Source organism: Callithrix jacchus, chromosome 6 (assembly GCF_049354715.1).
Source record: "Callithrix jacchus isolate 240 chromosome 6, calJac240_pri, whole genome shotgun sequence".
NCBI lineage: Eukaryota > Metazoa > Chordata > Mammalia > Primates > Cebidae > Callithrix > Callithrix jacchus.
This window is the reverse complement of record NC_133507.1, coordinates 21,811,515-21,837,713: the sequence shown is the minus strand read 5'-3', so window position 1 is coordinate 21,837,713 and position 26,199 is coordinate 21,811,515. Positions and strand designations below refer to the sequence as shown.

At 44.7% G+C, this 26,199-nt stretch overlaps 1 protein-coding gene and 1 pseudogene across 40 annotated transcripts in view; one reads left to right on the top strand and one right to left on the bottom strand.

Annotated features, from left to right (window-relative positions):
- LOC128932329 (uncharacterized) overlaps positions 1–26,199 on the bottom strand; it is a 154,297-nt gene that overhangs the window by 58,120 nt on the left and 69,978 nt on the right. For 31 of the 40 annotated variants that reach the window (XR_013518734.1, XR_013518760.1, XR_013518752.1 and 28 more), the window contains 3 exons: positions 24,247–24,343; positions 13,103–13,206; positions 4,592–4,748 (listed from right to left, as the gene is read on the bottom strand). The gene's annotated coding sequence lies outside the window, so the exon portion shown is untranslated. Of the gene's footprint in view, positions 1–4,591; positions 4,749–13,082; positions 13,207–14,874; positions 15,071–24,246; positions 24,344–26,199 lie in introns of those variants that run through there. The other 9 variants (XR_013518726.1, XR_013518736.1, XR_013518739.1 and 6 more) reach the window with 6 other exon arrangements.
- Positions 17,219–22,030, top strand: LOC108592066 (translation machinery-associated protein 7 pseudogene; annotated as a pseudogene).

Here is a 26,199-nt window from a genome sequence, read left to right as displayed (position 1 = left end):
CAAGCATATTCACTACGCACGGCCTGGCAGAACTTCAGATCAGAAACAACCTCAGTAATCCCAGGGGCCTGGTTAGAGAAATTATGGTGCATCTCTAAAATAGAAAGCTCTGCTGCCCCTTTAAAAAAGTGCTTTTGATATTATGAGGGATAATTTCCAAGCTATACTGTCAATTAGAAATAAAAAGCAAGATCAGAACAGTGTGTGTAGTATGTGCCTACTTCTAAAAATATTTACCTTGGCTAGGTGAGGTGGCTCACACCTGTAATCCCAGAACTTTGGGAGACCGAGGCAGGCAGATCACTTGAGGTCAGGAGCTTGAGATCAGCCTGGCCAACATGGTGAAACCCCATCTCTACTAAACAATATGAAATTTAGCTGGGTGTGCTGTGGTGGCGCCGGCTACTTGGGAGGCTGAGGCAGGAGAATTGCTTGAACCTGGGAGGTGGAGGTTGCAGTGAGTCAAGAATGCACCACTGTACTCCAACCTGGGTAACAGAGCAGACCCCTTCTCAGAAAAAAAAGGTAACTAAAAAAAATAGAAACAAAACTCTGAATGCAATACCCTTATAACTTAGTATTCAGGCTGCCCAAGCTCCCTTTTCTGATGGACGTTTGAGTCAGGTAATTAACTCCAGGCCTGGAGGGCTGGAGGCCAGTTTATCTCAGATAGTGAGGACCTTCTGGGGAGATCCCATTCTGGGAGCCCCTAACTATCACCACCACCACCACCAGTGCCCCAGGGCACATTACCTATGGGCATTTGCTGCTCTAATTTCTGATTTTCAGACAAATGGTTTGTTAAGACAGGAGGAAAAGAAAGAGAGGAAAAGGGCTGGGTGAGGTGGCTCATGCCTGTAATCCCAGCAGTTTGGGAGACTGAGGTGGGTGGATCACTTGAGGTAAGGAGTTCAAGACCAGCCTGGGCAACATGGTAAAACCCCATCTCTGCTAAAAATATAAAAATTAGCAGGGTGTGATGGCACAGCCTGTAATCCCAGCTACTCGGGAGGCTGAGGCAGGAGAATGGTTTGCTCTCTTGGACCCAGGAGGCAGAGGTTGCAATGAGCTTAGATGGTTCCACTGCACTCCAGCTTGGGCAACAGAGTGGGACTCCATCTCAAAAAAAAAAAAAAAAGGATGTTGGAGTTTGGAGTGAAAGGAGTGGTCACAGGTGTCAGTGTAGGTGTATCTGGAGGGTTGCGGAGCTGTGATTGCTGAGAGACCATACAGCTCTGACTCCTGGGAACCTTTCCCCCAGGCTTTGCTGACCTGGCTTTCCACCACAGCTGTACCCTTGACTGGGATTTGGGACAAGGTACATCTTTCTTTCCTTCCTTCATTCCTTCCCTTCTTTCTTTCATTCTTCCTTCCTTCCCTCCCTTCCTTCTCTCTCTTTCTTCCTCTTTCTTTCTTTCCTTCTTTCTCTCTCACTCTCATCTTTCTCTCTTTCTCGTCTCTCTTTCTTTCTCACTCTTTCTCTTTTCTTTTTTCAGGGTCTCATTCTGTTGCTCAGGCTGGAGTGCAGTGGCGTGATCTTGGCTCAATGGACCCCCAACTTCCCAGGCTCAAGAGAGCCTCCTACCTCAGCCTCCTGAGTAGCTGGAGCTACAGGCATGCACCACCATCACTGGCTAATTAAAAAAAAAAAAAATTGGCTGGGCGAGGTGACTCACACTTGCAATCCCAGCGCTTCGGGAGGCTGAGGCTGGTGGATCATGAGGTCAGGAGTTCAAGACCAGCCTGGCCAACATGGTGAAACCTTGTGTCTACTAAAAATACAAAAAAGTAGCCAGGAGCGGTGGCAGGCACCTATAATCCCAGCTACTCGGAAGGATGAGACAGAATAATCACTTAAACCTGGGAGGTTAAAAAATAATATATATATATATATATATGTATTTTTTTTTTTTAATTTTTTGGAGATGGAGTTTTGCTCTTGTCACCCAGACTGGAGTGCAATGGCATGATCTCGGCTCACTGAAACCTCTGCCTCCCGAGTTCAAGCGATTCTCCTGCCTCAGCCTCCAGAGTACCTGGGATTACAGATGTGTGCCACCACGCCTGGCTAAGTTTTGTATTATGAGTAGATATGGGGCTTCACCATGTTGGCCAGGCTGTCTTTAACTGACCTCAGGTGATTTGCCTGCCTTGGCCTCCCAAAGTGTTGGGATTACAGGCTTAAGCCTCTGTGCCCAGCCACATTACTTTTTTTTTTTTAGGAGACAGTTTCACTCTGTTGCCCAGGCTGGAGTGCAGTGGCGCCATCTCAGTTCACTCTAACCTCTGCTTCCTAGATTCAAGCGATTCTCCTGCCTCAGCTTCCCAAGTAGCTGGGACTACAGCCGCGCGCCGCCACACCCTGCTTATTTTCGTATTTTTACTAGAGATGGGGTTTCACCACATTGGCCAGGATGGTCTCAATCTCCTGACCTCGTGATCCGCCCCTCGCAGCCTTTCAAAGTGCTGGGATTATAGGTGTGAGCCGCCGTGCGCAGCCACATTACTTCTTAATAATAGATAATGTGCCCATAATAGACATTATTTCCATATTGGCTGTAAAGCCTTGCAGCAAGGTGGCAGTTCTCAGCCATTTTCTGAGGAGGATGCGAACAGGAGCCATTACATGGCTCATCAGTAATCTGCTGCAAAGAAGCTGTGCTCATCAGTGCAGAAGTAAATCTTTCATTACTGGAAAATGTGAACCAAGTCGAGTGAAACAGGGCTCTGTCAGCTTATAAAACTTAATTATGTTTTTAACTACATGTATTAGTTCAAGTGAAGACGTTTGAAAATACCCAATTTCCAGTTTGAACCTACAGAAAATTAATGGCCGGAATGCAAACTTCTAATGTATTAAGAAATTATTAGTGTGTCTCCCACTAAAGGTTTGTGCTTGAAATTTTGTGTCAATTCTGCATCAAAATTGTTAAGTTTCCTCTTATACAACCAACCCTAGAAAATTCTAAAGTTTCAGAATAAGAACATTTCCTCAAGAAGAGAAAATATACTGGGAATTGGAGGGGGTAGGATCAGTACAGGCTTAAGTTTTTCACCCTTGAGGAGTTAAGAAAAACACTTCAACATAAGGACAAAAGCTCCCTTGTTTAAGCACTTCCCCAGCTGCACTTCAACTAAATATATCCTGGGCAGTGTGTTTTCATTTCTCCACCCCTCCCCGGAGCCAATCACGCGGTGACAAACGGCTCGGAGGCCCCTCGGGACTAGCACTGCAGAGGTACAGGCTTGGTTACAGGGCTTGGTGTTCCTTTCCAGCACAGGCCTGCTCTGGGCCGCCCTGCCTCCCCCAGAGGCGCAGGGAGCCCCAGACAGGCGCACTGCAGGCTGTGTTGAGAGAGAGGCCTCCACGGGTTAACCGGGCAGCCTGTGTCTGGAATTCATGCACCACCTGGGCTGACAGCATGAATGACTCATTGTTTCCCCTCTGAACAGGCTGAGGAGTGCTTCTTGGTGTCAATAACTGAGGCAAAGTAAAATGTTTTTTTTTTCCCTTTCAACATGACCAATTTTCTAAAACTGAATATAGAACTGGAAATCTGCAGGGTATGTTTCTTCTGCAGCAACGGTAGCCAAGGTTACTGCTTTGAGTTGGTCTGCAGGGACAAAGGATTTAAATTTACTGTCTATAAACAGAAAGAAGCCTAAAGCCAGAGCTCGTTTATTTACAGCTTGTGTCATGGTTTTATAAAATGAAGGGAACTTAATTTAAACCTCTAGTCTGTGTAAACCTGGAGTCTGACTGTACACGATACCTGATTTTATTTGTATTTACGTATATTACCCATGATGTGTATAAATGAAAATTTTAATACTTTTCCTATTGCTAAATATAAGACATGTATGCACTGAAGTCCATATATGAATCTTCCATACCAGTATTTCCTTTTTTTGTGACGGAGTCTCGCTCTGTCGCCAGGCTGCAGTGCAGTGGTGTGATCTCGGTTCGTTGCAACCTCTGTCTCCTAGGTTCAAGCATTTCCTTCCCTCGGCCTCCTGAGTAGCTGGGATTACAGGTGCGCACCATCACGCCCAGCTAATTTTTGTACTTTTAGCAGAGATGGGGTTTCACCATGTTGGCCAGGCTGGTCTTAAACTCCTGACCTTGTGATCCACCCACCTCAGCCTCCCAAAGTGCTAAGATTACAGACAAGAGCCACCAAATCACGTGAGCGTCTGGCTGAATCTTCCATACCAGTATTTCCAAAGCAGTGCATTAGTAATTATGACCCACCTGAAATTTTCCTATATGGCACCCTTCTTGTCTTCAGTTATGTTCAGTTTCCTTAGGAAACTGGACTGGTTGAAACTCCTGAACTATGGGATCTCTTGCCGTGCTTAAGCATATCAGTCTGAAGGCTTCCAATATCCCGGAAGCACACGGATACTGTACTACCTGTCTTCAAGTGTGGACGTATACAACACTCGTTTCTTTGAACTCTTGTTTCTTTGGGCTCTTCTACTTTCCTAAAGTTTAGGAGTCTTTTAAAAACATTCAAAAAGAAAGATGTAGAAAAAAGAAATAAATGCAGGAAGGAAAGGGAAAAACGTCTGGTGTAGATTCAGTACTTACCTTGGTTATAACTCAAATCTGGGAGGTGAGCATGCAGCAGAGTACGTTCTTCATCCAACTCAGTAGCACCCCTGAATAGATTCCAAGTCATGCTGACTTTGAATAGGGAAGAGGACAGCTGCTATTGAAGGACAGAATGTTGAGGCCCATGCGTAGCCTTAAAAAAGAGAGAGAGAATGAACCTGGGATGTGGAGATTAAATAGGGCATTTAATAAATTGGCAGTAGATGCTTTTATTGTTAACAGTCAGCTCAAGTAACCTTTAAATTTCTGCAATAACAGGAGACTGAGTCGGCTTTGGTGGGGCTCTCTAACCCCTGAATGGAAACTCATACAGGTTCTGAATCAGAAAGAATCAAAATAACAACAACAAAAAAATTCCCTGTCTTTCAAATCTATGCTGTAATTTAGCAAACCGAATAACTTTCCTCGCTGGCCAGTATTTTTAAAATAAAGCCAAATATCAAAATATTTGTATTCCCTTTTTTGAAGCTAATAGAAACCTGCAATGATTAAGTATTTCTCTATTTTTGTAGACAGAAAACAATTATTGCAGCATGCTTATGGAAACGACAATTCTCAAAGCTTCAGTTTCTCATATCTAACCACAAGTAAATGTGTAGTTCTCTGAATGAGCCCCTTTTACATTATATGCAAGAAATCTATTTGTCAAAGAGCCACCTTAGCTACTAAAGATTTCATGACCCTTGTGCAAACAACAGAATCCAGCCCGGTGGTTGAATATCTGGAGGACTGTGACTTGAGATATGCAGAATGAACACGATCCTACTACGTGCACCATGGTTTGGTTCTCCCAGCAGACTGAAAGCGTTTCTAGGCAGCGCTAGCCTATGGGAAAGGTGCCTGATTTCCATTTCTCATCAATCCAGCCAGCTTACCCTTGGCCTTACTTAGTGTTTTCATCAAGACAGGGCTCTCAAGACTAACTTTAAGTCCTTGTTGGTGGGCGATGGGTTCCTTCTGCTTTTCTCAAGACCAAAGTAAAGGCAATTTACATAGCTGATTGTTGCTTCTCCAACTGCATAGAACTCTTTCCTACTAGTTTACTAAATCCTTGCTGTATACCCTTCGGTTTTTTTGTTTTTGTTTTTTTGAGACAGAGTCCTACTCTGTCACCCAGGCTGGAATGCAATGGCGCAATCTCAGCTCACTGCAACCTCCACCTCCTGTGTTCAAGTGATTCTCTCACCTCAGCCTCTCGAGTAGCTGGTATTACAAGTGTGTACCATCGCGCCTGACTAATTTTTGTATTTTTAGAAGAGATGGGGTTTCACCATGTTGGCCAGGCTGGTCTCGAACTCCTGAACTCAGGTGATCTGCCCACCTCTGCCTCCCAAAGTGCTGGGATTACAGGTGTGAGCCACCATGCCTGCCTTCCTTCAGTTGCATTTAAGTGGACCAAAAGGAAAACAAACTGGTAGTTCTTAAGGGCAGGGTAGGTCAGAATCAACTGAGGCTTACCCAGCCTAATCCCATCCCCTACCACTGCCCTAAAAGTTCCAGATTTGGAAAGGATTAATATAGACAAGCCAAACAAAATGTAATTACTTTAATTTTTAATTATTTTATCTTATTTCATTCTTTAGAGATAGGATCTTGCTATGTTGCCCAAGCTGGTCTTGAACTCCTGGCCTCAAGCAATCCTCCTGCACTGGCCTCCCAAAATGCTGGGATTACAGTGAGCCACTGCACCCAACTTAATGATTTTAAAAGCCCAGGCAAGGAGAAGGGGGCAGACGACTTGAGTTTTATTTCGTGATGTCACAGCATGTCTGGAGTGAAGTGGAACACTCTGCCTTGGCTCCACATCAGTTCACTGTCAATAATGCCATTAAAAGACAGCAAACACTCAAGGTGTTCAGAATCTCGTTCTATGCAATCAGATAGGATTCTTGTTCAAACAATGTCAATCTAAGATACAAGAATTCCTTCCTTGGCACAGTGGCTCACGCCTGTAATCCCAGCACTTTGGGAGGCTGAGGGAAGCAGATTACTGAGGTCAAAAGTTCAAGACCAGCCTGGGCAACATGATGAAACCCCATCTCTGCTAAAAATACAAAAATGAGCTGGGTGTGGTGGAAGGCCCCTGTCATCCCAGCTACTCAGGAGGCTGAGGCAGGAGAAGAGCTTGAACCTGGCAGGTGGAGGTTGCAGTAAGCTGAGAATGTGCCACTGCACTCCAGCCTGGGTGACAGAATAAGACTCTATCTCCTCTCCCCCAAAATAAATAAATAAAAATCATTCCTTGAAAACAAAAGCTTTGTTAAACACATATCTGAAATTAAAACCAATGTTTGTAGTTTCTGAAATACGGTTTTATTATCTTGATAAATTTTATGTAAAGGCCAGGCACAGTGGCTCATGCCTGTAATCCCAGTACTTTGGGAGGCCAAGGTGGGTGGATCATCTGAAATCAGGATTTCGAGACCAGCCTGGCCAACATGGTGAAACCCTGTCTCTACTGAAAGTACAAAAACTTAGGCCGGGCACAGTGACTCATGCCTGTAATCCCAGCACTTTGGGAGGCCAAGACGGGTGGATCACAAGGTCAGGAGATCGAAACCATCCTGGCCAACATGGTGAAACCCCATCTCTATTAAAAATGCAAATATTAGCTGAGCGTGGTGGCATGTGCCTATAATCCCAGCTACTTGGGAGGCTGAGGCAAAAGAAATGCTTGAACTAGGGAGTCGGAGGTTGAAGTCAGCCAAGGTCGTGCGGTTGCACTCCAGCCAGGCGACAGAGTGAGACTCCATCGCAAAAAAAAAAAAAAAAAAAAAAAATTAGCTGGGCATTGTAGTGTGTGCCTGTAATCCCAACTACTCATGAGGCTGAGGCAGAAGAATTGCTTGAACCTGGGAGGTGGAGATTGCAATGAGCCACACCATTGCCCTCTAGCCTGGGCAGAGTGAGATTCTATCTCAAAAATAATAAATAAATAAATAAATAAATTTCAGGTGAAACAGAACCTCAACACTTTACTACTTTGCACTTGCATCAGTACTTATGTCACTGGTGTTTAGAAAGGAAACACAGTATTTGTTCGGACGCTTATTTTGTTATATAAGCATTGATAGCAACAAGGCTAACCATTTTTTTCTTGTTCTTATGTTTTGCAAAACAGTTCTCAGTTCTACCCAGCAGATAATGTCTATCATATATAAGGTGCTGTGGATAATGCTCTGAAAAACTAATTACCCACATGAAGTGAACTTTTTTATATGTATTCTATATTTCTGGTGTCATTGAGGACAAAGTGCATATCTATAAGCTTAACTGACAGGCTTTTGCCAAGGTAATGGTATAAGAAACTGAGTATTGTGCTGCTGGGCTTGGAAAATGATACCTGAAAGTGTGGTGCTTTGGGACGCCAAGTACTTTGAAATGAAGGATGATGGAAGGGCCTCAGAAGCAAAGTCTCTCTCAGACCTTCTGTTCCCCTTCTGTCTTCCTCTCCCACTTCTCCCCTGAAGCAGGCCAGAAAAACTAGAATTCCTGCCGAGCGCGGTGGCTCAGGCCTGTAATCCCAGCACTTTAGGAGGCCAAGGCGGGCAGATCACCTGAGGTCAGGAGTTCAAGGCCAGCCTGACCAACATGGAGAAACACTGTCTCTATTAAAAATACAAAATTAGCCGTGCGTGGTGGTGCATGCCTGTAATCCCAGCTGCTCAGGAGGCTGGGGCAGGAGCATTGCTTGAATCCGGGAGTTGCGGTGAGCCAAGATCACATCATTGCACTCCAGCCCGGGCAACGAGAGCAAAACTCTATCTCAAAAAAAAAAAAAAAAAAAAAAAAAAAAGAAACTAGAATTCCTTTTTTCCAAAGGCGGGTCACAGAAGCCAGAAATACTACTACTCTCGGATTCCCCTGCCTTTCTGTTTAAGAGCTGGCCATAAACAAATTCTTTGACCTACCTTGTCTGATAGTAGATCATAAGACCCTTGTTCCACAAGGAGTCCTGCCCTATATCCAGGAGGAAGGAATGGTGCAGAGCGAGGCCAGGAAGAATCTGAACAGACAGGTCTTGCTGGGTAGCTCACACTCTCTCTGCTATTTCTACATGCCTGTCCATGCTTCAGGAACCCTAAGCATAAAAATGGAAAGCTTTCCGTGGGCCTTTGGCTCTTCATTTCTGAAGGCTCCTCAGTCACAGAAAACTTCAGCTAGATAAATTGGTTATGCTTTTCTCTTGTTAACCTGTCTTTTGTCATAGGAGTGTTGCCGTGACTTTTATTATGGGTAAAGAAAGGTATCACATTTTTCTGCCCCTACACTTCCCACACTCAACTAAAAAGCAGCAAATGTGAGAAAAGATGTCCAAGGTGAAAGCATTGCGGGTGGTAATTTGGGTTTTTGTTTGTTTGTTTGTTTTAGACAGAGTCTCGCCATTGCCAGGCTGGAGTGCAGTGGTGAGATCTCAGCTCAATGCAACCTCCACCTCCAGGGTTCAAGCGATTCTCCTTCCTCAGCTTCCCAAGTAGCTGGGACTACAGGTGTGCACCACCACACCCTGCCAATTTTTGTATTTTTAGTTGAGACGGGTTTCACCATGTTGGCCAGTATGGTCACGATCTCTTGACCTCATGATCCACCTGCCTCAGCCTCCCAAAGGGCTGGAATTAGAGGCATGAGCCACCGCACCTGGCTGGGAAGTCTGTTTAAGTGGGTAATTAGGGAATTCTGTTTAAGTAAAAGGTTTGTTTTTTTGTTTTTTGTGTTTCATTTTTGAGATGGAGTCTCACTCTGTCGTCCAGGCTAGAGTGCAGTGGTGTGGCCTCAGCTCACTGCAACCTCCACCTTCCGGGTTCAAGCAACTCTCCTGTCTCAGCCTCCCTAGCAGCTGGGATCACAGGCACACACCACCACACCAGGCTAATTTTTGCACTTTTAGCAGAGACGGGGTTTCACCATGTTGGTCAGACTGGGGTATTTGTTTTTTGTTTTGTGGTTGTTGTTTTTGAGACAGGGTCTTGCTCTGTCACCCAGGCTAGAATACAGTGGCACAATCACAGTCTACCGCAGCCTTAACTTCCTGGGCTCAAACAATCCTCCCACCTCAGCCTCCTGAGTAGCTGGGATTACAGGCACACACCACCATGCCTGGCTAATAAACTTTTTATAGAGACAAGGTCTCCCTATTTTGTCCTGGCTGGTCTCAAACTCCTAGGCTCAAGTGATCCGCCCACCTCTGCATCCCAAAGTGCTAGGATTATAGTCATGAGCCCCCACGCCAGCTAGTTTGGAATCTTAGCCATTTGCTGAACTTGTTTTTCCTTCCTTCCTCCTCCCCTACAACCCCACTCCGCCTCAGTTTCTTACTCTAAGAGTAAAAACTTCCAATATCTATAGGGGCCAGGAAGCTAACTTTAATAAGCAGGTGGATTTAAGAAAAATAGAGACAGACACATTTTATGTGTCTAATAAACACAGGCAACTCTTCATTTCTACTAGGAAACAGGCTCCCTCAGATGGGTGCGGTGGCTCATGCCTGTAACCCCAACACTTTGGGCGGCTGAGGCAGGTGAATCACCTGAGGTCAGGAATTTGATACCAGCCTAGCCAACATGGGGAAACCCCATCTCTACTAAAAATACAAAATTATTTATATAATGATGGTTCTGAGTTATAGTTAAAAGAAAAAAAAGAAGAAAAAAAACAGAATTAGCTGGGCATGGTGGTATGCACCTGTAACCCCAGCTACTCAGGAGGCTGAGGCAAAAGAATCACTTGAACCTGGGAGGCAGAGGTTGTGGTGAGCCTAGATCACTCCATTGCACTCCAGCCTAGGCAACAAGAATGAAACTCTTTTTTTTTTTAATTAAAAAAAAGATGGGGTTTCACCCTGAAGGCCAGGCTGGTCTCTATCTAAAAAAAAGGAAAGAAATGGGCTCCCTCTCATCATTCTTGAAAGATGCTTTTGTCTTCTTTTCTCTCTTTTGGTACTTGGAAATATTCTACTCCAAGAAAAATATTAGTGCAGACTCTATATAAATGGTACTTCATACTTAGCCTCAATGCGGAAGCAATAGGGAACAGCAAAGGCTATGGCAAAGTGGAGTGCTCAGTGTACCATCTCAAGTAGCCCCAGGCACCTGCTGCTAGGGTTGCCATATCTTGTTCTTTAAGATAAGCTGAATCTCTGATTTGTATGTAAATTCAGATTTTTAAATGTAACTTCAAATTTTACAAAACAAATGTTAAAAAGAAAGCCAAACAAAATAGTTTGATGGGCTTGACCCAACCTGTAGGTCGCCAGTTTCAGAGCTCAGATCAGCAGGGCGTGGTGGCTCATGCCTGTCATCCCAGCGCTTTGGGAGGCTGGATCCTGAAGTCAGGAGTTGGAGACCAGCCTGACCAACATGGTGAAATCCCCCGTCTCTACTAAAAATACAAAAATTAGCCAGGTGTGGTGGCGCGTGCCTGTAATCCCAACTACTCAGGAGGCTGAGGCAGGAGAATCGCTTGAACCCAGGAGGCAGAGGTTGCAGTGAGCCGAGATCACACCACTGCACGCCAGCCTAGGCCACAGAGCGAGACTGGGTCTCAAAGAAAAGAAAAAAGAAAAAAGATCTCAGATCTACTCTACTCATGTAGACATCCTGCTGTGAGGTGCTGGGAACACAAAGATGAAACAATCCTTGAATATAAAATAAGGAGTTAAGAACTAGAGAATTAAACAAGACTACCACACTATTTGTGTGCTGTAATAGGAGAACTTCCCAAGTGGTCTGGCAGCCCAGGGAAGACCAAATCAGAAGCAGGTGCATGAGCAGGAAGGTAGGTCAGGACAGGATCCCAGAAGGAAAGGATAGCAGAACTGTCCTGCTGGTTGAGCCAAGCCAGCAGAAATGGTGACGGAAACTGGTCCAGGCTTGGTTATCAGCACATGCTGAGATGTGGAGCCACAAGCAGCCAGAGTCTTTCGGAAAAGAAGCTAAGGTGGGATGTTAGTAGCAATGGTGTCTTTTTACTTTTCATTTTTTTGAGACGGAGTTTCGCTCTTGTTTCCCAGGCTGGAGTGCAATGGCACGATCTCAGCTCACCACAACCTCCGCCTCCTGGGTTCAGCCAATTCTCCTGCCTCAGCCTCCCGAGTAGCTGGGATTACAGGCACGCGCCACCGTGCCCAGCTAATTTTTTGTATTTTTAGTAGAGATGGGGTTTCACCATGTTGACCAGGATGGTCTCGATCTCTTGACCTCGTAATCCACCCGCCTCGGCCTCCCAAACTGCTGGTATTACAGGCTTGAGCCACAGCGCCCAGCCCAGCAATGGTGTCTTAAGTTTAGGAGGTCAGTGGAGAGAAGTCCTCTGTGAGGCAGCTCCACGAGTAGATGACACTGAGGAGTGAAGACGACTCAAAAGAACATCAAGGCCAGCTGCCTGGTCTGCATCTCTTAGACACATTCTCGTGGTCTGGTGCAGCATGCAAATTCACTTCAACATCTGCCAGAAATGAGACTTAATTACAAAGAAACCAGGAAGTAAAAATGTCCATCAAAATGGAGGATTTAACCATCAGCACTACGTTTCTCCTGGCTTCCCACTCTCTGATTCCTTATTATGTCTGTGGCAAGGGTGGACCAGCAAGGTGAAACTCTGAATGCAAACTTTGACTGGAATAGCTGGTCTCTTAATCTTGACACAGATGCAGATCTAAAATATAAATCAAGGCCGGGCGCCGTGGCTCACGCCTGTAATCCCAGCACTTTGGGAGGCCGAGGCGGGTGGATCACGAGGTCAAGAGATCGAGACCATCCTGGTCAACATGGTGAAACCCCGTTTCTACTAAAATACAAAAAATTAGCTGGGCATGGTGGCGAGTGCCTGTAATCCCAGCTACTTGGGAGGCTGAGGCAGGAGAATTGCCTGAACCCAGGCGGTGGAGGTTGCGGTGAGCCGAGATCGTGCCATTGCACTCCAGCCTGGGTAACAAGAGCGAAACTCCGTCTCAAAAAATAAAAATAATAAAATAAAATATAAATCAATGTGTCCTTAGTACAGCAAGGGAAAAGACTCCCTTCCTCCCTTCCTTTCAGCATTTATTTGAGGAAACTTGGAAAATTCTCTCTATCCCTTTGAGAGGTATGTAAATCTTTTTAAAAGCTAAATAAGCCTCTTGCAAGCTTTACAACCCAGAAATGTCTTACTCAATGACCTGGGAGCTGTCTCTTTGAAATGTAATTACCACAGAAGGTAGCGTCCCTACCTACTTCCCAGTTTCTGTGGGCGAGCAGGAGTCTTAACTCCAGAAGGTGCCTTACTTCAAGGTGCAAACCTGATTCCTGTTAAAAAAATGTAAGTTTATTTTTCCTTTAAATAAAACTAAATGGCTGGGCATGGTGGCTCATGCCTGTAATCCCAGCACTTTGGGAAGCCAAGGCAGCGGGTGGATGACAAGGTCAAGACATCAAGACCATCCTGGCCAACATGAGGAAAGCCTCTCTTTACTAAAAATAACAAAAATTACCTGGGCATGGTGGCACACACCTGTAGTTATAGTCCCAGCTACTCGGGAGGCAGAGGCAGGAGAATCACTTGAACCCAGTAGGCGGAGGTTGCAGTGAGCCGAGATCTCGCCACTGCGCTCCAGCCTGGAAACAGAGCGAGACTCTGTCTCAATCAGTCAATAAAACTAATTAGCTAACACACATTATCAGCTACCAGTTACCATGTGCATTTTGTATGAACTAGGCATGACAAATGGTGTTGCCAAGTCCTCTTACTTGGAGACTTGTTACTATTCGATCTTGACAACATCTTTGGTAATGGGGTATATCTGCTTAGGTATGTAAAAGGGTGAAATTTTTTTCTGTCCTTTGCAGTCTCTTTAGCTGATGTCCTGTGATGCACACCACATTTTAGCTTACTGCTTATTCTATCATAAAACTGTTTTCTCCTCTGCTTTCGTGGGTAGGTTTTTGTTGTTTTTTAGGTTGGCAGGAAATTTTAAATTATATTTCCCCAACCCCTGCCACCAAGGTTGGCTACGGTTGGGTCTTTCGGCTCAGAGGGGAGCATCTAAATGCCCAGATGACTAATACCTAATTCAAATGTGAAAAGTCAGTTCACAAAAAAGAGGGTATGCTTCAGGGAAAGAGGCTTTCACACTCCTGTCTGCAAGTGCTGCATTTAGAAGACATCACGGACTCCCAGTGGCATTATATTTACAGAGGCAGTAGAGCACAATGGCTGCCTCGGACAGGCTCTTATTCAGACTGCCCAGGTGTGGATTCGGATTCCACCTTGCACTGTTGGCTGTGGCACCTCAGGGAATTACTTAACTTCCTAGCGCCTTAGTTTCTCTATCTGTAAAACGGGGGATAAATAGAGGTAGCTATCTTATGACAGTGCTTGGCAGAATAGATGTCATTATCTTTTCGATGTTAACTAGTATTATTTAGCAACATTATTTGAAAGTTTGTTACAGGCAGAGCCACTTTTGGCTTACAAAGACGGATTAAAAAAAAAAGTGCCTTTAGCCGGGCATGGTAGAGAGTCACAGCTACTCGGGAGTCTGAGGCAGGAGATTCGCTTGAACCCGGGAGGCAGAGGTTGCAGTGAGCCGAGATCGCGCCACTTGCACTCCAGCCTGGTGACAGAAGAAGACTCTGTCTAAAAATAATAATAATAGTAATAAGCAAACAAAAAACAAAGTTCCTATCCCAAAAAGAACTTGCAATATAGTGGTACTATAAGATCAAATCTGGGTGTAAACTAACCTTTTTTTTTTTTTTTTTTTTTCTTTTGAGACGGAGTCTCGCTCTTGTTGCCCAGGCTGGAGTTCAGTGGAGCGATCTCAGCTCACTGCCACATCGCCTCCCGGGTTCAACCGAGTCCTGCCTCAGCCTCCCCAGTAGCTGGGATTACAGACACCCACCACCACGCCCACCTAATTTTTGTATTTTTAGTAGAGACGGCGTTTCACCGTATTCGCCAGGATGGTCTCGAACTCCTGACCTCGTGATCTGCCCGCTTCGGTCTCCCAAAGTGCTGGGATTACAAGCGTGAGCCACCGTGCCTGGCCGTAAACTAACATTTCAAGAAGAAGAAAAATAGAAAAATGAACACATGGGAAGGGAGTGGACAATGGCCGGGGACATCATTACCCAAACTGAACTACACGTAATTATATGGTTCCATAGTCAACCGTCATAGCCTAGACTTCTTCCTGAGCTAGTTTAACAAGAAAAGCCAGAATCCTTATCAAAAGCCACAACGAATGTCAAAGCCCTGCCACAGAAAGGCCGTGCCTTACACACCTGGAGGCACGCCCTTGATTTTTCTCATCCAGACAACATAACTGAACGGATTTTTGTAAGGTTATAACAGTAAATAACTATTCACACTGAACAGTCTGAAAGCCAGCCCTGCAAGTCTTGCTTTCTGCTAAGTTCAATAGGGTGCTGGCTTTGTTCCTGGCGCACTAAAACAGGATTCGGAGGCCATCTTGGAAACAAAAGAGTTCTGGGCGCCGGGGGTGGAGGAGGCGGTATCCTGGCAACGGAGGCGCGCGCCCCACCGCGCAGCCGCACTCTGCCGCGCCCAGCGCCCCGCAGCGTCGTTGGGGTGGTGGAAAATTACCGCAGGTTCCTCTTAAAGGCGCCCTGACGTTTCCTGCCCGAAACCTGACGCGCTGCTCGGGCTGGGCTGCGGCTCCTGGGAAGCCAAAACGTAAAGCGGGGTTTCCATCCTGTCTTCCTAGAGGAAATAAAATTCAGGTCGAAGACAGTTGCCAGGGTGGTAATAGTCTCTAACTGGGCGAATAATGTCGGAGAATAGGCTTCCTCAAAACCAAATTAAGGAAAACCCTCAAAACCAAACCAAACCAAAATAAACCCTAAAGTACTGAGTTGGGCAAAAAGAGTTACTCAACACGGGAACGGAACAAAAGAAGTGACTTCACAAAGTCACACTGACTATGCAACAGGTTTAGAAAATGAATGGGTCCTGAAGCAATGAAAACTCATTTTTGACAAATGGATGAACACTTTATAGCTTACTAAGAATGACCAGAAAACAGAACTGATTAGAGAAACAAAGCATGATCAGAAAACGTATCGTTCTCTTTATAGATCAGTTCCTACAGTAGAATAAATAATTCCTCTTCCTTAGTCCTCACATAACTTTCCTTCAGGTTAGTCACTTTCGTGATTTACAAGTTAAGCGGTAGTTTATTGGTGTCTTGCTTTTTTGAAAGAAGAAATAAATAACAGTGCCCTGGGTTTTTGCAACGTAAACATCCAGGATATATTCTACAGGACTCCATGGCTCTGAAATTAATCTCCCTACCAAGCAAAATGTACTGGGAGCCCTGCTTGAAATAACTGAATAAAAAAGAAATTTTGGTCTCCCGGAAGTAGAGCTCATTAAATACCTCTTCAGTCCATTTCCAAAGATGAAAGATCCAGCCCTTCACCTGATACCTTCTCTGATGGTTTGCTCAGTGGTAGATGTCTGTTTGCTGTAAACAGCTGTCAGGCGCACCCATCTGGTCCTCCTGAACTCTGCTCTGATGGCAGGCATGACTGTGGTCATCAGGATGGATTCTCATGAAATATGGAGGAGATAGATGTCCCAGTCTTATCATGGCCTTGGCGAATTGATTTTTCATTCTGGGATTGAGCCTTTTCCCCCATGCTTCTCAGCCATGCTCAGCCACAAGTATTGCACCTCCACCCCAACCTCCTTTGAACACGTCCCTTTTTTCCTACTGTAAATGCTTCCAAATTCTAGTCACCACTTCTTAGTAATTTCTGACGGACATTTCATGTTTTTCAGAATGCGGAGCTGTGATATTTGAGTACCAAACAAATGTTTTGTATGAGTTTAGACACCCAGGGACAGTGTTAGCTGGTAATTTTCAAGTTTGGATGTTGAAGGAATGCTGACTTATCACAGGGAAAATTAATTACGTGGAATGAAAAGGTTGTCGTGTAGAACTGTCATCCACTTTGAAGCTTCAAGGGAATGCGATTCAGTGTCACATGAACTGTGCCTGTGAAACTAAAGTATGTGCAGCTGCACTTTGGTCGCCGCATTTTTGGTTTTCATGCTCATTTACCAGTGCTAAGAAAATGAAATCTGAAAATGCCTTCTTTCAGATCACCCGTGGTTCTAACTTTTCAAAAAGTCGGGAAAGCCTAGTGTATAACAGTATATAATGGCTGTCAAGCTAGGCCGGTGCAGAGGCCAGGTTGGGTAGTGTCATTCCCACATTTCCTCTGCAGGGAAGTGGCATTTTACAGCCCAGACAGCTCTGCAGGGTTTCTAATGGCCTACAGCAGCCCCATTGCCATACCTGGGGAGAATCTCCCTTTAACTAAGACATACTGCAGAATAGAGACTTCAAGAAAATATGCTGAGAATGCAGGTGGAAAGATACAGGAGGATTTGCCCTCTCAAATACAATTCTGTTAAGTGGCTAAACTCTGATGTTTAAAATATAATAAAAGAGTTTTGAAGAAAGCAAAGTGTTTAAATACATGTAGAAGAGCAAGCAGAGTTGGAAGACTGGTTGTCTATTTAATAAGATGATTAAATTGCACAGTTCATAAAATTATCTAAGAATTACAGGATCTGAGTACAAGAAGGCAGGGTTTGGAAATGTGGCCTTCGAGGTAAGGCTGCCAGATAAAATACGTCGTCAAATTTGAATTTCAGATAAACTGAATAACTTTTTAGTGTAAGTAGTATTTGGGACATACATTAATAAAGACAGTTTGGGGTCGGGCGCGGTGGCTCAAGCCTGTAATCCCAGCACTTTGGGAGGCCGAGGCGGGTGGATCACGAGGTCAAGAGATCGAGACCATCCTGGTCAACATGGTGAAACTCTGTCTCTACTAAAAATACAAAAAATTAGCTGGGCATGGTGGTGCGTGCCTGTAATCCCAGCTACTCAGGAGGCTGAGGCAGGAGAATTACCTGAACTCAGGAGGCGGAGGTTGCAGTGAGCCGAGATTGTGCCATTGCACTCCAGCCTGGGTAACAAGAGCGAAACTCTGTCTCAAAAAAAAAGATAGTTTGGGCCAGGCATGGTGGCTCACACCTGTAATCCAAGCACTTTGGACGCCAAGGCGGGTGGATCACCTGAGGTTGGGAGTTCAAGACCAGCCTGACCAAAATGGTGAAACCCTGTCTTAAAAAAAAAAGATAGTTTGTTGTTTGTGATTCAATTTTTTCCTTTTTTTCTTTCCTTTATCTCAAAAGGTATCAATGTGATTCCAATTTAACTGGGCCACTTGTGCTTTTATTTGCTAAATCTAGCAATCCTAGTTTCAGGGTCTGCACGCTCACAGAGGGCACATGTAATTAGGTTTCTACACCTGTATTAGAATGGCAAACACCACCAGAAAGCCTGGTCCAGTTCAAGGTGCCATGCCAAGATGTGACTGTGACAAACAGCACACGGGTGTGTTGCCCCTAATAAGTAACTTGAGGAGAGCCTTCAAGTGCAGCGCCTCCAACTATTATGAGCACTTACTATTAACTTGTTCCTCCATCCATTCATGAAATAATTATTTATTGAGTGCCTGCTATGTGCCAAGCATAAATTCTGGGAAGAGTAAGATAAAGCAAAAATCCCTGTCTCTGAAGAGTCCTTATTTTTGTCTGGAGGACAAACGTGTAAAATGATAATCGCCATAATGATGAGTGATCACACAGTTTCATTAGAGAGAGAGTGGAAACCAAGTTAAGCTTATCTAAGATTGATAGGTGGGGCGGAGGACAGAGAAGCTTCAAAGAGGAAGTGACTTCCATGAGCTGGTCTCAAAGGAGTCTAAGCTGGCAGAGTTAAGGACCTCAGTAGAGGGACCAGCATGAATAAAGGCAACAAGTGGGTGAGGACATTGTGGATATTTAAAAAACAAAACAGGCCAGGCACAGTGGTTCACGCCTGTAATCCACGCTCTATGGGAGGCCGAAGCAGGTGGATCACGAAGTCAGGAATTCAAGACCAACCTGGCCAACATGCTGAAACCTTGTCTCTACTAAAAATACAAACATTAGCCTGACATGGTGGTGCATGCCTGTGATCCCAGCTACTCAGGAGGCTGAGTAAGGAGAATCGCTTGAATCCAGGAGTCGGAGGTTGTGGTGAGCTGAGATCATGCCATTGCACTCTGGCCTGGCCGACAGAGTGAGATGCTGTCTCAAAAAATAAAAATAAACAAATAAAAATGTTATGGACACATAGTGAAAAGTCAGCTGTAGCAGGAGCCACAGGAAGATTTGCTGGAGATGTCTGATAATGCAGGCTGGGGTGAGATTGTAAAAGCATCTAAAGAGCTCAAAGTCTCCTGTGCACAAGCAGCCTATGATAAGGGTGGTGGTGAAAGAGATCAGTAATGGGAGACTTTTCCATTAACTCTTACAAAAATGTGTAAAGAAGTTAAAACTGACTTTAAAAATGTATATGTGCACATGTGTATCACTTTACAATGGATCCTAGTAACATAAAAATGAATACAGTATACTTCTAGATACTCTCAACTTTCCAGGGAAACCTTCGATACACAAGATAAGTGCTGTAATATAATAGAAGTAAACACCGTGAAATAGGAGTAGGAAGGAAGGAGAAACTCCTGGAAGGAACAGAGAGGGCCAGCCAGGGCATCTCAAAGGAAGAGGTGTTAGATTTTTTTTAATTAAAAAATTCAGCCGGGTGCGGTGGCTCACGCCTGTTATCCCAGCACTTTGGGAGGCCGAGGCGGGTGAATCGAGGTCAAGAGATGCAGACCATCCTGGTCAACATGGTGAAACCCCGTCTCTACTAAAAACACAAAAAATTAGCTGGGCATGGTGGCGCGTGCCTGTAATCCCAGCTACTCAGGAGGCTGAGGCAGGAGAATTGCCTGAACCCAGGAGGCGGAGGTTGCGGTGAGCCGAGATCGCGCCATTGCACTCCAGCCTGGGTAACAAGAGCGAAACTCCGTCTCAAAAAAAAAAAAAAATTAATATATATGCAAATATAGTTAGACATTTTCCCAACAATACAAAAGAATATAGAGTGAAAAGAAAATCTTTTCTCACCCAGACCCTTGACTACCCATCAGAAGCACCCACCATCTTCCCATTATAAATATCACTCCTTTCTTTTTTCTTATACAAATAAATGCATTTTCGGTTTTTTTTTTTTTTTTTTGAGACGGAGTTTCGCTCTTGTTACCCAGGCTGGAGTGCAATGGCGCGATCTCGGCTCACCGCAACCTCCGCCTCCTGGGTTCAGGCAATTCTCCTGCCTCAGCCTCCTGAGTAGCTGGGATTACAGGCACACGCCACCATGCCCAGCTAATCTGTTATATTTTTAGTAGAGACGGGGTTTCACCATGTTGACCAGGATGGTCTCGATCTCTTGACCTCGTGATCCACCCGCCTTGGCCTCCCAAAGTGCTGGGATTACAGGTGTGAGCCACTGTGCCCGGCCCTGCATTTTCTATTTATTTTATTTTTATTTTTTGAGATGGAGTTTCGATCTTGTTGCCCAGGCTGGAGTGCAATGGGGCGATCTCCTATCACCGCAACCTCTGCTACCTGGGTTCAAGTGGTTCTCCTGCCTCAGCCTCCGAGTAGCTAGAATTACCAACATGTGCCACCACACCCAGCTTATTTTGTATTTTTAGTAGAGACGGGGTTTCTCCATGTTGGTCAAGCTGGTCTCAACCTCCCAATGGCAGGTGATCCACTCACCTCCCAAAGTGCTGGGATTACAGGCGTGAGCCACTGCGCCCAGCCTATCTATATCCACTGATTTCTAAAAAATATTGTTAAATGAAAAAAAAAAAAAAATAGGTCAGGCGCGGTGGCTCACGCCTCTAATCCCAGCATTTTGGGAGGCAGAAGCAGGAGGATCACGAGGTCAGGAGATCGAGACCATCCCGGTCAACATGGTGAAACCCTGTCTCTACTAAAATATAAAAAATTAGCCGGGCATGATGGCATGTGCCTGTAATCCCAGCTACTCGGGAGTCTGAGGCAGGAGAATCGCTTGAACCTGGAAGCTGGAGGTTGCTGTGAGCCAAGATCGCGCCTCTCCCTGCACTCCAGCCTGGCTACAGAGCAAGACTCCGTCTCAAAAAAAAGAAAAAAACTTCTTCAAAGAAGTTATGTCAGTTTACACTTTCATCATCAGGATAATAAGGCTTGAGTGGAGTTTTGATGAATGAGTAGACTTTACTAAGCAGATAGAAGAACAAAGAGCACGTTTAAAGGGAAGACTGATTCAAGGAACGGCAAGCAGCTCACTAGGCTGAGGGCTGGAGACCAATTGGAAGGCAACTGGCCAAAGGAGAAGGAGGCGCTGAGGGCAGGCGGAAGGTGCGTTAAGGAAGAAGGATTCATCATGACCACCGTCTACTGAGAATTTACTATTTGTGCCAGGCATTTTGCTAAGCAGTACATACCGTCCAGCATTCATCCAATCCTTGCAACAAATAAAGAAATATTTGCAGTTTACAAGGTAGGAAACTGAAGCTCAGAAATAACCTGCTCAACGTTACACAGTTCGGAAAGGATAGAACTGGACTAGCTTCCTCTGACTCCCAAGTCCCAGTTCCTAACCACAGTTCCACAGGGCCTTGAAAGAACCTGGAGCAAGGCTTTAGGGCTATTTGATACGGGGGAGGAGGAGAAATCTGGGGGAGACTACTAGTGATACACAGACTTAGAGCCCTGACCCAACTGGAATGTGCCCATGAGAGAACAGGGTTAAAAATATAGAGGGGGCAGAGTTGATGGCTGACACCTGTAATCCCAACACTCTGGGAGGCCGAGGCAGGTGGATCACTTGAGGTCAGGAGTTTGAGACCAGCCTGACCAAATGGTGAAACTCTGTCTCTACCAAAAACTACAAAAATTAGACAAGGGTCTGGGAAAGGGACGGCAGGCGCCATATCTGGCTGGGAGGCTGGCAAGAAGAAGCCCCTGAAACAGCCCAAGAAACAGGCCAAGGAGATGGATGAGGAAGATAAGGCTTTCAAGCAGAAACAAAAAGAAAAGCGGAAGAAACTCAAAGAGCTAAAAGCAAAGGCCGCAGGGAAGGGGCCCCTGGCCACAGGTGGAACTAAGAAATCTGGCAAAAAGTAAGCTGTTCCTTGTCCCTGAGGAGATGGTGACCCTTTATTTCATTCTTATTTAAACATCTGTATTCCGTGCCATAACGTCTTTTGCCACCTATAGCTGGAATTAAGTGTTGTCTTAGAGCTGTTGTACATTTAAGAGTAAACTTTTGGGCTGGGTGCGGTGGCTCACGCCTGTAATCCCAGCACTTTGGGAGGCTGAGGTGGGCGGATCACCTGAGGTCAGGATTTTGAGACTAGCCTGGCCAACAAGGAGAAACCCCATCTCTATAAAAAACAAAACAAAACAAAAAAAAGAATAAACTTTTGTATAAAAAAAATAGCCAGACATGGCGGTGTGCACCTGTAGTCCCGGCTACTAGGGAGGTTGAGGCAGGAGAACTGCTTGAACCCCCAGAGATGGAGGCTGCAGTGAGCCTAGGCAACAGAAGGAGTCTCTGTCAAAAAAAAAAAAAAAAAAAAAAGGCGGTGATCAGAATTGATAGCCCAAGGAAAGAGCGTTGCATTCTCTGGGATTGTTTTTTAGATGAAAGACGACCATGTGATCATGTACTGACTGCTAATTGATAGCTTCCCATTATTCATGTATTTGTTTTATTCCTCTTTACTGTTCTGTGTTCTCTAAGATCATTTTGAGAGAGCAAAGGAATGACTGTGGCAAGCACAGCATAATTTAGAAATCAGAGACTACTGAACTCGCCAATTTAGCAGCCAAAACTCTGCGGTCTATAGTCTAGGACATGAGACAACCTATGTACAGATTGCCTCTTTCATTTCTGGCAGGACTGCGTAAAGAGGCAAATTTATAAGACATTTACCTTTCATTGCTAGGCAGTAACTGTACCTGAGTAGCACGGTATTTTCTAAGGCCCTTGAGATTAAAACTTTTTTTTTCTTCTTCTCCTGTCTCTTCTTCCTCAGTCATATCAGTAGCAGATATTAAATTAAAGCTTTAAGGAGATAGGCTCCTAAGAGCTATGGCTTCCACAAGCTGTTCAAAGTCAAGTGTTCCCTAAAACAACTGAAATATAAAATATTCCTCATTATCTGCTTTGGGTATCAGCTATGAAATATGAATGATAAAACAAAAATACCTACAGCTGTTTTTTTTTTTTTTTTTTTTTTTGAGACGGAGTGTCGCTCTTGTTACCCAGGCTGGAGTGCAATGGCGCCATCTCGGCTCCCCGCAACCTCCGCCTCCTGGGTTCAGGCAATTCTCCTGCCTCAGCCTCCCGAGTAGCTGGGATTACAGGCACGCACTACCATGCCCAGCTAATTTTTTGTATTTTTAGTAGAGACGGGGTTTCACCATGTTGACCAGGATGGTCTTGATCTCTCGACCTCATGATCCACCCGTCTCAGCCTCCCAAAGTGCTGGGATTACAGGCTTGAGCCACCGCGCCCGGCACCTACAGCTGTTTTGAAAGGATCACCGTGAATCTCTGGCAACAGATTTTAATCTCAGATGCACAACGCTGGTTTACCTAAAAAAAAGAAAATAAAACTCCTCATGCTTATTGTTGTGGTTCTATAGAATCAGACTACTTAGTAATTTTGCAAAGGTTTACTTGGAGACTTTGAATTCACCTGAAATACTGTAATTCAAGAGATCAACCTCTGCACTAGGTTACTGTCACTAAAAGGAAGACTACTATAGAATGACTACCATCTATGGTAGTTTTTTTTTTTTTTTCTTTTTGAGATGGAATTTCACTCTTGTTGCCCAGGCTGGAGTGTAATGGCGCAATCTGGGCTCACTGCAACCTCTGACTCCTGGGTTCAAGTGAGTCTCCTGCCTCAGCCTCCTGAGTAGCTGGGATTACAGGGGCCCACCACCATGCCCAGCTAATTTTGTATTTTAAGTATAGACGAGTTTCATCACATTGACCAGGCTGGTCTCCAACTCCTGACCTCAGGTAGATCACCAGAGGTCTCCTAAAGTGCTAGGACTACAGGCGTGAGCCACCGCACCTGGCCTATGGTAGTCCTTAAAGCTCCATATCCTTTTACTATTCTTAAGAAAGTACTGGCCAGGCATGGTGGCTCATGCCTGTAATTCCAGCACTTTGGGAGGCTAAGACAGGCGGATCACGAGGTCAGGAGATTGAGACCATCTTGGCCAACATGATGAAATCCTCTCTAATAAAAAAATACGAAAATTAGCTGGGTGTGGTGGTGTACACCTGTAATTGAAGTTACTCTGCAGGCTGAGGCAGGAGAATATCTTGAACCCAGGAGGTGGAGATTGCAGTGAGCCGAGATTGAGCCACTGCACTCCAGCCTGGCAACAGGGTGAGACTCAGTCTAAAAAAAAAAAAGTGTTCATTCTACTGGCACTTATTTTATTACAAGAACAGTAAGTAAAAGGACTTCATTTAAAGAGAAACTAGGGAGGTGACCAGGTGAGGTGGCTCATGTTTGTAATCCCAACACTTTGGAAGGCTGAGGCTGGCAGATCACCTGAGGTCAGGAGTTCAAGACCAGCCTGGCCAACATGACAAAACCCCATCGCTATCAAAAAAACCACAAAAATTAGCCAAGCATAGTGGCACTCACGTGTAGTCTCAGTTACTCGAGAGGCTGAGGCAGGAGAATCATTTGAATCCAGGAGGTAGAGGCTGCAGTGAGCTGAGATCATGCCACTGTACTCCAGCTGGTGGAAGAGAGTGAGAGAGTGCCTCAAAAAAGATTTATGTATTATATATATACTTTATATATTATATATATTTGTATATGTATGAGGTGACAAGAACTGATTCCCCAAGGAAAGGGTGTTGCATTTTCTCTGGTTTTAATGATCACGTACTGGTTGTTAATTGATATTTTCCCATTATGCATGCCCTTTTTTGTTTTTGAGACGGAGTTTCGCTCTTGTTGCCCAGGCTGGAGTGCAATGGCGAGATCTCTGCTCACCACAACCTCTCAGATTCAAGCAATTCTCCTGCTTCAGCCTCCAGAGTAGCTGGGATTACAGGCATGCACCACCACACCTGGCTAATTTTTATATTTTTAGTAGAGACAGGGTTTCTCCATGGTGGTCAGGCTGGTCTTGAACTGGGAATACAGGTGTGAGCCACTGCACCCAGCCCATGCCTTTGTTTTATTCTTCTTTACTGTTCTGTAGTCTCTAAATAATTTTTAGAGAGCAAAGGAATGATTGTGGCAAGCATGGTATAATTCTGGAATCACAGACTATTGAACAGTTTCCTTGTAGGAAGTATCCAAGGATCTGGAACACTCATCTAGAGAAGAAACTTCAGAACTACTAGGTCACCTTTCTTTGAAAAGAGCTACCTTTCCTCCTCCTGTGGATAAAGGTCTACAAGCACATTCACAATAAAATAACTGAAAGTAGCTAATAACATGATGCTATTGATATGAGATGCTTAAAGGTCTTCAGTCAAAAAAAAAAAAAAACCCAAACAGACTGGGTGTGATGGCTCATTCCTGTAATACCAGCACTGTAATACCAGCACTTTGGGAGGCCTAGGTGGGTGGATCAACTGAGGTCAGGAGTTTGAGACTAGCCTGGCCAACATAGGGAAACCCCGTCTCTACTAAAACAAGGAAGAAAAGAAAGGAAGGAAGGAAGGAAGGAAGGAAGGAAGGAAGGAAGGAAGGAAGGAAGGAAGGGGAAAGGGAAGAAAAGTAGCCTGGCATGGTGGCATCTGCCTGTAATCCCAGCTACTCCGGAGGCCAAGGTAGAATTGCTTGATCCAAGGGGGCGGAGGTGGTGGCAGTGAGCCGAGATTATGCCATTGTACTCCAGCCTGGGCAAAAAGAGCAAAACTTCATCACAAACAAAACGAAACAAAACAAAACAATCGAAACAACAAAGCCAAATGTTCGTTTACATTTAAATAATTTTAGGGCAAAGTTTATATACTTGCTGCACATCAGAAAGAAAATTTCAGCAATTAGTTTCTTTTGCATCACATCTGTACATAGAAATGACCTCGTTAAAAAGGAAAACGGGTTTCCCTAGTATTAGCAGGTTGACAGTGAGGGGAGTGAAAGGAAGCTTTCTTTTTTTTTTTTTTTTTTTTAAGACGGGGTTTCACTGTGTTGTTCAGGCTGGTCTTGAACTCCTGACCTCAGGTGATCCACCCACCTTGGCCTCCAGAGTGCCTGGATTACAGGCGTGAGCAACCACGCCTGGCCTAGGAGTCTTTCAAATATTTAACCTGAAGTTAATGTCCATGTCTGGTACTTTTTGGACACACATCCATATTAAAAAAATACATCAAGAATATGCAATTTACAATTGTCAAAAAAAAAACCCAAAAATATCAATTTTGAAGAGTGAGGGCAATTAACGTTGATACAGGATTTGAGCTAGGTTTGGTATGCAATACAACTAACAATTTGGTTTGGAGAGTCAAAACGTAGCAAAGATCCATAAACGAGGCATAGGAAATCTTGTTTTACAGAAACATGTACAAACTTTTTGTATTAAAATTTTCACGCCAGCATTATTTACAAGAGCATAAAAAGAGCTGCATACAGCAT